The sequence below is a fragment of the Gobio gobio genome (assembly GCF_949357685.1).
Source record: "Gobio gobio genome assembly, chromosome: 3".
NCBI classification, from domain to species: Eukaryota; Metazoa; Chordata; class Actinopteri; order Cypriniformes; family Gobionidae; genus Gobio; species Gobio gobio.
This window is the reverse complement of record NC_137099.1, coordinates 69,425,320-69,437,881: the sequence shown is the minus strand read 5'-3', so window position 1 is coordinate 69,437,881 and position 12,562 is coordinate 69,425,320.

Below are 12,562 nucleotides of genomic sequence, written 5' to 3'. Positions count from 1 at the left end.
CTAGAATAGCGCAGTCATCAGCATATTGTAGTTCACCTATGCAGCAGGATTTGGTCTTTGTGTAGGCCTGCAACCTCCTGATGTTAAAGAGGCTTCCATCAAGGCGGTATTCAAGGAGAACACCGTCCTTGTGTCCTAACGCACAATGAAAAAGGTGCGTGACGGCAGAGAGAAGGAGGTTAAAAAGGACTGGAGCCAAGACACAGCCCTGCTTCACTCCAACATTTACATCAAAGAACTCTGACTGAAGTTCTCCTGTGGTGACTCTGGCTTGCATCCCATTGTGCAGCTGCTGTAGAATGGTGAGGAACTTGGGTGGTACCCCAAGTTTGGAAAGTTTTTTCCAGAGCATCTCACGGTTGATAGTGTCAAATGCATTACTGAGGTCAATGAAGGCTATGTAAAGTTCTGTGCGCTGCTCTCTGCTTTTTTCTAGCAACTGCCTTAAGACAAAAATCATGTCGGTGGTGGATCTAGTCTTCCGGAAGCCACATTGCGTTTCCGGTAGTGCAGCTTCTGAGATGTACTTAACTAGCCTATTGAGCATGATTTTTGCCAGAACTTTCCCTGCAATGGAGAGGAGGGAGATTCCACGGCTGTTGCCACACACAGCTCTGTCCCCTTTTTGTTTATAGATGACCACGATATCGGCATCCTTCCAGTCTTGTGGGAGGGTCTCAAATTCCCAAATATGATAGATGAGGAGGTGCAGGCGGCGTGTAAGGAGGTACCCTCCATGTTTGAAGACCTGTGCCGGAATGCCATCCGGTCCAGCACTTTTATTGTTTTTAAGACTCACAATGGCTTGGCGTGTCTCCAGAAACTGAGGGGGATTGTTGAGGTGTGTGACTAGTGATAGGTTGGGGATGTTATCCAGGATAGAAATGTCAACAGGGTTATTGAGGTTGAGGAGCGTCTCAAAGTGGTTTGCCCAGCGGGTGAGGATCTCATGGCGGTCCTTGAGGAGCGTCGAGCCATCAGCTGAAGGAACTGGAGCAATTGCTCTCTTCCTGGGGCCGTAGAGAGTTTTGATGGCATCATAGAAGCCCTGTGAGTTGTTGCAGTCTGCCATACGCTGTACCTCTTCTGCCTTCTTCACCCACCAAGTGTCCTCCATGATCCGGAGGGCACACTGGGTTGCAGATCTCGCTGCATTAAAGGTGGCTTTCAAGGTAGGAGATCCAGGGCAGGACAGGAGAGATTTATGGGCATCATGTTTTATTTTGAGGAGTGTCTGTATCTCAGCCGAATTGCTGTCAAACCAGTCCTGATGATGTTTCCTCGGCTGGCCCAATGCCTCTGAAGCTGCACTGTGGATGGCTTGGCGCAGCGTTGGCCAGTCAGCTGATTCCTCCGGGATCTTTTTGAGGTTATCAGCGAGGAGCTGTCGAAGGAGGTCTCGTGAAGTGGGGCTACTGAGTGCTGAGCAATTGATTTTTTGTTTTGGAGCTGTCCTCTGACCACGGGGTCTAATACTCATGAGGAGTTTGGATCTGACCATACGGTGGTCAGTCCAACACTCTGCTCCGCGCATGACTCGAGTGGAGAGGACATCTTTCCGGTCATTTTGACGGACGATTACGTAATCAAGGAGGTGCCAATGTTTTGAGCGTGGGTGCTGCCAGGTGGTTTTGAATCTGTTCTTCATCTGAAATATGGTGTTGGTGATGACCAGTTGGTGTTCTGCACAGAGAGAAAGGAGCCGGAGGCCGTTGTCATTCATCTTCCCAACACCGTGCCGGCCGATTACCTTATCCCATACCAGGTGCTCTATGTCCACTCTGGCATTAAAATCTCCCATGAGAATGAGTTTGTCTGTGGCTGGAGTTTTTCTTATGGCAGAGTCGAGGGCAAGGTAAAAGTCCTCTTTGGTGTTAGACTCGGCAGCAAGCGTTGGTGCATAGGCACTAATGAGGGTGGCAAAGCATCCTTTTGCAAGGGGGATGCGCCAGGTCATCAGCCTCTCATTGATGCCGACAGGGGATTCAGGGATAAACTGCAGCAGTTTGGACTTCACTGCAAAACCAACTCCATGGGTCCGGCGAGTGCCTTCGGGGACCCCTTTCCAGAAGAAAGTGTACCCTGCACCAACCTCCGTCAGGGAGTCCTCTCCATGAAGTCTGGTCTCACTGAGGGCTGCAACGTCGATGTTGTACCTTGCTAGCTCTAAGGCCACAAGTGCTGTTCTACGATGAGGCTTGTCAGGTGTCTCAGCCAGGTCCAACAAGGTGCGGACATTCCATGAAGCAATACTCAGGTGTCTATTTCTTTCTTTCGTTTTTCGACCGCATGTTGGGATGCTCCGGCGGTTGCGGTATACCGCCCAGAGTGTATGGCGCAGACATTTTTTGAACCACCTTTTCCAGGTCCTTCCCCATCTCAGGGGTGAGCAGCGTGGAACTGCTCAGTCGCAATGGAAGCTGCCAAGGCAATGTGCTGCTCCATCCCACAATTGCAACGACCATCACTCCATTGCCGTGTGCATGGTTTGGCTAGGCACTCCTAGCCACATCCTTGGCCTGTGCCTACCACCATTAGGGGGGGGGGGGGCAAGAAGCTTGCACATAGGTAAGGATTAAGGTGAAGGTGCAGGTGTGCATTCCACACTCCCACCATCTTGGCTCCTTCCAGAAGGACCTCCGGTGGCATGAGAGAACCCATGACGACCTTCGTCTGAAAGGACCTGCTGGGTTCCGCCTATGCCTGTCCCCAAAGGCAGATTTGTGATCAGGGTTTACTCCCCTAGCCACTGTACCCCTCCGGGTTTACCCACGTGGCGGTGGGGCTGCCTTCTTCAGACTTTACCGCCATTTTGGTGGTTCTCTCACACCCACCATTTTCCGGCGACTCCATCGTTGAGGCGTTTGGGATCACTCTTTGTCTGGCCTCTACCCTTTGATCTGTTCGGCATGGGTGGCCCTACCAGGAGTACAAGACTCCCGCCGACATAGCTCTAGGGGTCACGGAGACACGCAAAGTGCCCCACCACGTTAAGGTGGTGATCCGTCGGGACACACACACACACACACACACACACACACACACTCACACTCCCCCCCCCCCCCCCCCCACACACACACACACACACATGAATGAGTCAGACTATACAGAGAACTGATGAATTTTAATAAGAATGTCTGGTCTGCATGATTTCATAGATCTTGTAAATGCTGACCAGCAATCAGATGTGATTTATTTATCTTGTTTTCATGTCACAAATGTAATGCTATTAAAATAGCTACAAGTTCAGCTTTATATACTGATCATTTATCTGTCTTTCTTTTTTTATTTTCCATAACATATTGTGGAATAAATACATGTATGTAGGGTCTCTGGGTCTGTAAATAATATTAACTTATCCATATATTGTTGTTTAATGTAAATGTGTGCTAATATTTCAGTCGGTATCTGTATAAAATGACTCCTTAATTCTGTTGTTTACGTAAATCCATTGTTGGCATCACAAATAACCCTGGAGGGATAGCTAAAGAAAGACTGTTGAGCTGCATTCTATATTACATAAACCTTAATTTTCTGCTTTAATGTTTACTATCCACCCCAAAATTCTAACATTTGATTTATGTTCCTAGCATTCCTGAAAGATGTCCTTCTATCATGCCCCTTCAAATTCATCCAGTAAGCTATCATAAGATTGAATCTTCTTCTGCATGAAGGCTTGTATTGCAGCGTTTGGAGATGTTTTAATGTTCATGTTTGTGTCTGTTACACGTCCAGCTTCTTCAGTGACTGCAAGATATACATCCATAATCTAATCTATCTTAATAGCCTGATATATATTCAACACTAGTTCAGTATTTTCAGTATTAATGCCTTGTGGCTTACATTTATATTCACATTTATGCATTTAACAGACGCTTTTATCCAAAGCGACTTACAACTTGGGGGTACACAAAGTGATTGGTCATGAAGAGTCGAGTAAGCGCAACAAGTGCCCGAAATACTGAGACTGTGTACATTGCTCAGTGTAGCACAGGCTAGAGTAGTGTTGTGAACTTCTTTTGTTTCTTGAAGTAGAGACCAGGAGAACTTGGATAGGTTTTTCAGCAGGATTCCCTATTGAGAAAGACATGCTGTCTTTCCGCTGAGGTCATCAAGTCTAACTAAAGGAGTTGTACATTGTATTTTATCTACATTTTAGGGGGAGGGATTATACAGCAGGGGAGGAGACATTCAAACAAAGGAATGAATATGTTTTGTAGGTAATTGTATAGGTAAAAGGACACACCTCAGGCATAACGGTGTCACCTGTCCAGATTCAATAAGCATAACAGTGTCATTCAAATGCATATATGCTAATCCAATCACTCAAGGGCTCCAAGAGCCATTAAAGACAAATGGTGCTCATTTTACTTACAATGAAGAGAACAGGAACTGGCCTGGAAGATTTGCATAGCAGACTAATTCATCTGATATCATCATTTTTACCTTAAATGCTAAATGCAATGTACTTTCTCAAATTTGTAATCCCACAGTAGGGAGGGAAAAAAGGAGGAGAAAGAGGAAAGGAAAAGTTTTTTTTCTCCTAGAAAAGCATATAACTTGTGTTTATAGATAACCTGAAAGCCCATTTACTGTTCCACCATATTAATACCATCCTGCGTGTTCTTCTCTATATACTTCATATTTGGTCCTCTTATCCATTGAGCCTGTCATCTGCATGTCTGCACATCATAATGATTTCCGTACCCCCTTTTCAAATTTCTCAAATATATCCTTAATCATGATGTTGAAAAGCACAGGACTGCAAACGAGTCCATTTTCTATTTGATATAATTCTGAATATTCTGTACTTTTATTGTCCTCTCAAACAGGAAGTCCATCAGCCAGTTATATCACCTTCCTCCCACAGATAATGTTGATCAGCAGTCCTTCTTTCCACAATACATTGTGTGCTTTTCCTAAATCAAAAAACACTGCAGCTATTCCCTTTCCTAATTTCTGACTCTAGATTAACATTGTGTTTCTCCCTTTATGAAAGACACTTTCATTAGGAGAGAAGTTAGTTTTTCTATGAAATATGTTTGTCTTTCTGTTGCCATTCATCCCATAGTTTCTCCCAGTTGTGAAGTAAAAGCAACAGATCTAGTTTGAGGAAATGATGTGTCTTTTCCAGGTTTAATAGTGACACTATGAGACATTGTTTTCCTGTTTTAAAATTTTATTGAATAATTTTAACACTACATAGAGAGCACTATCTTCCATTTGCGCTATAGCAGATGTCATCATTTCCTGTGGATGATCAATTCACATTTAAAACTGCTCTCTTAAATTCAAATAAACAAAAGGCTAAACTCTCACTTGTTGCTCTTTCCTCACATTTACTCCTGGATTCTGTACTAGAGTATTTTCCCTATTAGCTTTATCAGAGAAGTTTTCTGAACTGAACGTTTTCACAAAAATTTCTGCCAAAAGCTCTGCCTTTTTTATATCAATACTGGAATTGAATATTTCCTCCTAATTCCACTTGTAGTAAGGATAGTTCGTGTGGGAAGAAGGAGGCGGGAACCGGCGAACTTTCAAAATACTTTAATCAAATAAATGAACACAAAAGGAAAGTAAAAGCAGCAGCCCATCATGGACGACTGCCGCGCACACACATAACAAAACGTAAACAAAACACAAATCATAATCCAGGCCTGGTCCTCTCTCGTCCTTCACTGTCGTCGCTCCTCCTTTATACTCCCGTCACTCCTCCGTGAGACTCGAGGCCAACGGCACACAGCTGGCGATCATCATCACTAATGACCGCGGCCTCGTCCCGCCCTCACGGTCCCTCAGCCTCGCTGCTCGCCACACCACTCATTTTCCAGATCATTCCCCATATGTCCGACAGTGATGTCTATCTCTTTATACTCTCTCAACGCCATTTAGAGGTTTTTATCGTCTTTTCATCTACTGCGTGTGACTTTGTTAACTTTATCTCTATTTTTCTTCAGTTCTCATTAATGGCACACTCATTTTAACTCTATTGTCTCCTTCACTGATTGTATAATGATTTCTCTATTATATTTAATCTCCATCTAAAGCAGGAGTCTCCAAACTCGGTCCTGGAGGGCCACTGTCCTGCAGAGTTTAGTTCCATCCCCAAATAAAAACACCTGAACCAGCTAATCAGTGTCTAACTAGGCCCAAGTAAGACACTGATTAACTGGTTCAGGTGTTTTAATTGGGGTTGGAGCTAAACTCTGCAGGACAGTGGCCCTCCAGGACCGAGTTTGGAGACCCCTGATCTAAAGCATCTTAAGTGCTCACATCTGCTTTCACTTGATTCTCCAAACATTTCCCAAATGGCTTTATTTAATGTCCATGTCTGTATTTTATTCCTCCTCTAATGTTTTTTTCTACTCAATCTCAACTTTTATTGGGTAATGATGATTTATTAAGGACTTGTCGTGATATTTGATACAAATGTCAGATCAGTGGCTCTTTCTGTATTTTGAGTAAATTGTTCCTCCATCATTCATTCATACTAATCCGCTGTCCTCTAGCGCTTGGCGATCTAGGCCAATTGCAAACAATAATTTTCACTCTTCTTCTGTTTTTTTTTTAATTATAGATGCATGAATATTTAAATAAATTTAAACTGAAATTACATTATAAGGCTGACCCAAGATCAGTTAAAACTATATTTTAGACCAGGGCTGGTCAAGTAAAAGGAGATGAAAGTGACACTCGTCTGCAGTTTATTACCATGTACCATGTTATAAATTTCCCTCTTTGGTAGTTCCATCGTGTACTAAGACCGACGGAAAATGAAAAGTTGTGATTTTCTCGACTGATATTGCTAGGAACTGGAACTATTCTCTCATTCCTGCGTAATAATCAAGAGCTGTGAGCCGTCCCATTAGTGCAGTGGCGCAATGATATATTACACAGCGCCGGAAAATAGGCTAACCTCAGTCAGCATAACCAATGTGACAACCGGCTCACACAGGGAGCGCTGGGGACTATTTTCAGGCACTGTGTAATATCATTGCACCGCTGCACTCATGGGACGGCTCAAAGTTCCTTGATTTCCTTGCAGTTGTTTGGGGCTGCTGTTAGTTCAATGGAGATTTCATGGCAATCCTTACAGGACAAGCAATGAAATGGGTCAGGGAGTATGACCGAAAAATATTTATTGCAGATTCATATTTTTTTCTTTTTTTTCAGACCCCTGAAGTATTCATTATTTTAAGGGCTGAAATGCTTTACCTGAGAAGCCATTTTTAGGGTATGATATCTCAAGAGTTATGATTGCTTGCCAGTTACTCTCTTACACACATGCTCTGAATCCCTCTGTGGTGGATGTAGTGTCTCTGTGTCTGATTAAACAATGGACACACACACTTGTAAATCCTCTACTAACATCCACATGCATAGTCATTAAATCTCACAGAATTACTTGTATTATCACTTAATGTTTAATTAAAGTTAGAAATCTAGATCACACATTCTGTTCCGAATCTTTAATAAAAAAATACACTAATATAGTTTATACTTTTTATGCTTCAAATCTTATCTGAACAGCTTATGTGAGTTAATCAAAGGTTTATGTTACAAGGAATCAATACTTCTGCACAGATTAAATTGTAGATACAAATATTATGGTAACACTTTAAAATACATGTGCACTAATATGCATCAATTCATGCTTAACTAATGCACAGATAATCATGAGTTAATGTATGACTCATGAAGAACTAAACCATTTATTAATGATTACTACATCAGCAACTAATGAACATTATATATGATTAATAGATTAAGTAATCATTGAATTGTTATTAGTTAAATGTGTCATATTGTATTCATTCCCTAATAACATATTATATTAACTAATAATGTAAATTCATATATTAATTACCAAAATGGTCAAAACTATGTACTTCAACTGAATGTGCTTTAATCATTAGCTAATGATTTGCAAAGGTATCTGTAACGATGTTTGTTCGTGTGGGAAGAAGGAGGTGGGAACCGGCGAACGATAAACAATAAACTTTAATCAAATAAACAAACAAACAAAGTGAAAGTAAAAGCGGCAGCCCCTCACAGACGACTGCCGCACACATACATAAACAAAACCATAAATAAAAATACAACTTAAAATCCAGGCCTGGTCCTCTCTCGTCCTTCACTGTCGTCGCTCCTCCTTTATACTCCCGTCACTCCTCCGCGAGAGACGAGGCCAATGCGGCACGCAGCTGGCGCGCATCATCATAATAATGACCGCGGCCTCGTCCCGCTCTCACGGTCCCTCAGCCTCGCTGCTCGCCACAGTATCATTATGTTATGACTTTACTTGTTGAGGCACATGACTGTTAACTAATTGTTAAGTAATATGTCGTTGTTGTTATTGGTTTAGAATTAATTTTGAATTAGTTAACAGTCATGTGCATCCACAGGAGATGTGTGTGTGTTAGATTGGTGAGATGGTCCGTCTCTGTAAGCATCGGCAGGAGATTATGCTCTCTCTTTCCAAATGAATGGATCATGCGTTCGGGGCAAAAACGCATCTTTCAGGTACTGTTGCTTCAGCTGTAGCACTGTGTGTCTCACTTTATTTGGTGTTTCCAAATGGTAATGCTCCCACACCACAGATTTACGGCATCTCTTACGTGGAGCCTCCATTTCTTTCTATTCTATTAATATATCTATCTATATATCACCTATGAATCTATATAATTCTATATCTCTAACTTAGCCTATATGAATGTGTCACTATATCTATCCTAACTATCTGTCACTGTCTATACCTATCAGTCAATATATCTAATTTACATCTAGCCTAAATATAACTAACCAAAGCGCACTATAAATCTCACTTGTATCACAAAATCACTGCTATCACAAAATCTCTCTCCTCTCACAAAAACCCACGAGGAGAAGATGGATTGTCGTTCATACAGATGTGTGACTGTATGGTTTGTTCCCGCCCCTTTCAATCAAACGCAGTTTCGACAGGCGCCACCTGATGAAACACTTCGAAGCTTAATTTAGCCATAGTCACGTGACATGGGTGTTTCGAATCACAGTTCGGAGCAGTGTTTTGAAACATCTGGGCTTCGGGATCTCGACAAAGTGTCAAAACGCCAGTTCGCATCAGCCATCCCTACCCACTGCTACTACTCTTCTTATTGAAATTATTCAATAAATACAGTTTCACATTCGCTACTGAATCCTCTGTTATTATTCCTGACACAGACAGCATAATCAGCTATCAATTCTAGGAAATAAATAATCTTTCTGGTCAAGAAAGAATAACCTTTTCTTACTGTATAAAGTATTAGTAGGGTAATAGCATGTAGCTAGATCAAGACGTTTAAGTAACTTTGATTTTGTGAGCGGCACACACAGAGACAATAAAGCGTGGATTTAATGGTTTAATAAACTAGACTATGGGTAGGTTACACACACAACTAAACTAAGCAAAGATTATATACTAAATAAGAAGCGTTCGTTGGGTTTTTCTGGATGGTCCACGGTGATTCCCATGAAGTAAACTTGAAGATAGTTGCCTGAAGGAGGAAATGTGATGTCTCAAAAGAGATCAAATACATTACGTATTGCATTCGCTCTTCGATCTTGTGGTATTTACGAGCTTGACATCCAGGCAGACAACGAGGGTCCCTGACATCACCTGGGGAACCCCCGCATCTTTGTGTGAACATTGCTGGATATTGCATATAATTGGATTTTCCTCCACACACAAGCCTGATTGTGAGGTTAGTTCCAAAGCATTTTGATGGTTTTGACAAATCAACATGAGGCATTGTATGCTGAACACGGTGTCTTTATTTATAACAAACCTAAAGCTCTGAGAGAAGAAAACGGCTGCCTCTGGACTGATGTTCCTCCCTCGTCTGCAAGCTAGGGATCTGACTGCCCCTTCTTTCATGCAGAGAAATATCTCTTTTGCCTGGGGCGGACCCTTCTTTCCCGACCCTGCCTGCTGTTTAGGCTGTGTGTGCGCCGACTGTGCTGGTCTACTGAATTTTCTAGGCATTGAACCCCTCAGAGATTCCACCTCTATCTTTGAGTTCTTAAACTGCACCTGAAACGCTTCAAGACCCTCTCTAAATAGGACAGATGGGGAGATCCGTGAGGAAAGCATTCCGATCCTTTTCGGGCAAGTTGTCACCAAGAAAGGTGTCACCAGATTCAACCACAGATGGAGCTTAGCCACCACCATACTGGCCATTCAATGACCCAAAATGTTGCACTCAGTATGTAGTTGACTGTGGATCGTACTTTCCCCATAAGCACGTCACATGGACTGCACCCTGACAAAATAACCTGGTAAGTCTGCTCTACGCACAGTGCTCAAAGCTCTAGCCATGCAGGCCTGATCACTATAAATCCTGCTGAGCTGTTTGTAGGAGAATCTGCACAGGCCCATTGGGAGAGTGGGGGTACCTGCAATACCACTATTTTGAGTTGGAGTCAGGTATGGAGCAAGCGAATGCTTCATATGGGGCCAATAGTAACCCTATTTCCCCCACTCCCTCGAATTCTGTGAACTTATTGGCCACTGCCCTAATGAGCACATGCTCAACAAATGCTATGCAGCACTCTAGTGTCGAACGACAGAGCTGCCCGCAGTGCACACCACCCTGCGTTTGGAGAGAGACAGCTTGCCGTGGACATTCTCCAAACACACCAGGCAGTGCTCATGAGTATCTTAATGAGATAAGAAATACCCACACGTCATAGGACAGGGGCGAGATCCCTTGCTGTGTTTGAACATTTTGTGTGAGAAAAGCTTATAAGCTCTTTGTTAGCGATGCTAAACTTATGTTAACAACATTCTGCACAGTAAAATCCCCAGAGTTAAATTAACACTGCTCAGAGAACATTTGGTCCCACTCTACAGAGTGTTAAAGTAACACTGAATCAGTGTTAAAGTTAATGAGATAATTAAGAGATTAATTAAGTGATAATTGACCATTAGTGGTGAACACCTGATGATAATGAGTAGAATCACTGAAGGAAAGAGAAAAAGAAAAACACAAGAACTACGACTGACTATTAAAAAGACATTCAATCTCTGAAGATCTCAGCAGAGGAGGATTAAACAACTCCACAAACAGCATTACCAGCTTCACACACTACTAACCAGACAGACTTTATTTCTATCAGATGACTACAGAAGCTCTTATTGAGGTTTTGATGTTGATGTTTTATTGAAAATTAAAGTTGTTTGAAGTTACCATTATTGTGATTAGTGTTTGCTTTAATTGGGCTCTTGACCCTTGACTTGCCAACATAAGTTTTTCTCTGGCTGCTGTAACTGTTCGTTACGGTGAAAATGGCAAGAAAATCTTGACGCTTGTTGTTTATGATACAGTTGTTATCATCATATAGTGCCTTATTTGCTGATCCCCTGAAAGTCATTGATTATAGGAGCATTGTGATTCTAGGGCAGAAGATCCAGCAATGTTATCATCAGAGAAACTAAACAATTATCAAAAAATTTTTACGTAAGATTTGTACTGCGGTTTAATAACACATCACACAATAAGCACTTCTAACTCCTGCGAGTTTTACTCACACACAGAGATCAAGAATCTGCCTATGAATCTCAACAATGGTGACATGCTTCATGCCACAATGCATTCTGGGTGCATCACGCAAAACTCATCTATGGCTCCCAGAATGCATTGTGGCATGAAGCATGTCACCATTGTTGAGATTCATAGGCAGATTCTTGATGTCTGTGTGTGAGTTCATCTCGCAGGAGTTAGAAACGATTAGTGTACAATCGGTTGCAAAACTTATTCAGCTTTTCTGATTAAAACAGTGTTGGATCTTTTCTAAAATCACAATAAAAAAAGTGAATAGTATATTGCTCATACTCAGTCATAAAATCAATGAATTAAATCATTATACAATGATCATATTCTCATCATTGAGCAGCCGACAGCATCTGATTGTGTTTACTCTTGCTATAGCAAACTCAGTTACAGCAGCCAGAGAAACACTAATGTTAAAAAGTCATCAAACTGCCCAACTAAAGAAAACACTGATCACCATGATGGTCACATTAAAAACTAACAATTTTCACAACAAAATCAAACAAAACATTTGTTAATTCTCAATAAGAGACGTCTGACAGAAATAAAGTCAGTCTGGTTAGTAATGTGTGAAGCTGGTAATGCTGTTTGTGGAGTTGTTTAATCCTCCTCTGCTGAGATCTTCAGAGATTTAATGTCTTTTTTATAGTCAGTCGTAGTTCTTGTGTTTTTCTTTTTCTCTTTCCTTCAGTGATTCTACTCATTATCATCAGGTTTTCATCACTAATGGCCAATCATCACTTAATTAATCTCTCAATTATCTCATTAACTTTAACACTGATTCAGTGTTACTTTAACACTCTGTAGAGTGGGACCAAATGTTCTCTGAGCAGTGTTAATTTAACTCTGGGGATTTTACTGTGTGTTTTTGACAAGAATCTCCACCGTGGGCTTTCCTTGTGAAAATGTGACATGATGGTGTTCTAGCAGCATGTTGAAGAGCTGAAGAATGAAGGGAATGACGCATGAACCCGAGCACGTCGTCATTT